This window comes from Octopus bimaculoides, chromosome 1 (genome assembly GCF_001194135.2).
Source record: "Octopus bimaculoides isolate UCB-OBI-ISO-001 chromosome 1, ASM119413v2, whole genome shotgun sequence".
Classification (NCBI taxonomy): domain Eukaryota; kingdom Metazoa; phylum Mollusca; class Cephalopoda; order Octopoda; family Octopodidae; genus Octopus; species Octopus bimaculoides.
Window position 1 is genome coordinate 128,919,373 of NC_068981.1, and position 2,705 is coordinate 128,922,077.

The 2,705-nt window shown below is 38.7% G+C and overlaps 1 long non-coding RNA gene across 1 annotated transcript in view; it reads left to right on the top strand.

Annotated features, from left to right (window-relative positions):
- LOC128248681 (uncharacterized) overlaps positions 1-2,705 on the top strand; it is a 6,686-nt gene that overhangs the window by 2,355 nt on the left and 1,626 nt on the right. The window lies entirely within an intron of this gene.

Consider the following 2,705-nt stretch of genomic DNA (forward strand, 5'->3'; position numbering starts at 1 on the left):
GTAGTTGTGGAGAGAGAGAGAGAGAGAGAGAGAGAGAGAGAGGAGGGGTGAGAGACAGTTGATCCTTAATTGATAAAAAAAAATGTGGTTTTGAAGGATCAGATATTCATACTTATAATAAATGAATGTAGTAGAGACAGATACTCTTTTACTAGTTTCAGTCATTTGACTGTGTCCATGCTGGAGCACCACCTTTAGTCGAGCAAATCGACCCCAGGACTTATTCTTTGGAAGCCTAGTACTTATTCTATCGGTCTCTTTTGCCGAACTGCTAAGTTACAGGGATGTAAACACACCAGCATCGGTTGTCAAGCAATGTTGAGGGAACAAACACAGACACACAAACATATACATGCACATACATATATATATATATATATATATATATATATATATATATATATATATATATATATATACACATATATACGGCAGGCTTCTTTTAGTTTCCGTCTACCAAATCCACTCACAAGGCTTTGGTCGGCCCGAGGCTATAGTAGAAGACACTTGCTCAAGGTGACACGCAGTGGGAATGAACCTGGAATCATGTGGTTGGTAAGCAAGCTACTTACCACACAGCCACTCAGATTTTTCTGTGGACATCTGCCTTATTACATACTGTTACTCATTTTGCTAGGTTTAATAATACCGAAAAGAAGAAAAGCAATATTGGCTTTGAATTTCAAGTGAGAATTTGAAGCACCAAAGTAATAGCTTAAATCATTGTACCCTTTCTTGAGCAACTTCCATCACCTTAAAAAAAGAATGCAAAATGCTTGAGAAGGTACAAGGTCAACAAAATTTGTTGGGGAGAAGTATGCGTAGTTTGATAAATCTCAGCAAAAATCAGAATTTCAAGCAACAGGGCAATATTTAGACATCAGTTTAGTTTGAAATTAACATCACAAAATAAGAAACTTTTCAGTTTAAACTACCCCTTTTGATTTTATTGAAAAATTTGTACACAGATGTAGTTTTTCATGCCAATTGCGAAAATCACTTGTTTATTTTATAGAAATTAATAATGTAAAAGTTTATGCACCTTTTAATATGAACTTATATACTTATAATAAATACATTTAGATTGATCTTCTGCTGTTTCTACCAAAATGCTATTGCCTCCCGCCAAAGTCTTATATAAGTGTGTCACTATAACAGGATTTAAGGTTTTATAGGTTTTCCCAAGGGGCATTCATTGACCACTAATACGGCCTTCAAAACCGGGTCTACTGGAGATTTAAATTCCAGTCACTTACCAATGGGCTTTCACCTTGAGAAATTTGGTGGAAGCAGTGTTGTTGCCATCAACATTAGCAAAGCTCTGGCCAATGTCTGGCTTGCAAATTTCTTGGGTAGACAGTAGTTCTTATACAGAGAAGAAGGGTTCTTCCTGAGCTATAATACATCCTTCACCACAACACCCTTATACCTAGAATGATTCCTATCACTGTACTACTTACGTCACACCAAATGATTCATTTTCTGATTTGGTCCATTACCCATTTGCTTTTACTGGGTCCTCTACTCTCTTTAGAATGTATTACATCATACCAACTGTCTTCTCTCCCACCCTGTTGCCACCAGTTCACTCACTTCATATTCTCTCATGATATAGCTGCATTCTGTCCGTAGCCATCTTTCAATGGAGTGGTGACCTACTGGCTTTCCACACATTGAGAATAGTTCGCATCTATTCATGCACTCACCCAGTTTTAGGCTCTCATTTCCTCTCCAAAACACAAGCTGTACACTTTGTCTCTCTCTCTCCAAATTGAAACCCAGTGCAGCTCCTCCTCCTATAGACTCTGGTGATTTTGTGGTTTAACCAAATTTCTAGAGGTTTTCTACAATTTCCTCTGCCGACACTGTGGTCTCATTTACAAGAATGTCAACCATATAGGAACACGATTGCCCTGAGGGCCATTGCCATGATTTTTAGTGCTGAATTCAACCTGAATCCCAGCCTGGTCAGACAGTATGTCCTCTCCTTATATCCCACCAGCTGATACCTTCACAATTTCTCAGCCACGTGGAGTTGTAGATATAGTGAGTTTAGATCGACTATTGTAGACATCCCAGTTATTTGCCTCCACTTTTGCAAAGCCTCCTCACAGACATCTGCAACTTCACTGCCCATATGACATGATACATTTTTGTTCAGCTCCCCAATATCTAGCACTTTAGTTTTCGCTGAACCAATGCTATCCTCGGCAATGCATCACTCTTTACCTCCTCTTTCCAAGGTATCAATATACCCTCTTCGATCCATCTGTTCACCTCTCTCTCGAACTCATTCATGATCTCTCCTTTCACTCAACTGGAAAAACCAGTTAGTCCAGCTTGTCTCCTCATTTCATGTACCTAGTTGTTCACCAGTTTTCCCGTCCATCTCACTCTCCCTAGCTGGATGTGTATGCCTTGAATCTACTCTCCATGTGTGCATCTTTTGACCACCCTGTGATCTTCACAATCTCTAACTGGTCCAACTCATCCATCTCCAGATACAAATTAAATGCACTTCTTTCAAGGTATAGTAGCATGGGGCTTGCCACATTCTGTATTCTGTATAAATGAATAGAAAAATAAATAACTAAATAAATAAAAAGACCGAACTAGTTTGAAGTATAAAGGACAAAAATTCTCTTTCCTTAACCTCTGATAATATCTTCAGAGGGAACCTCTCTCTCTCTCTCTCTCTCTCTCTC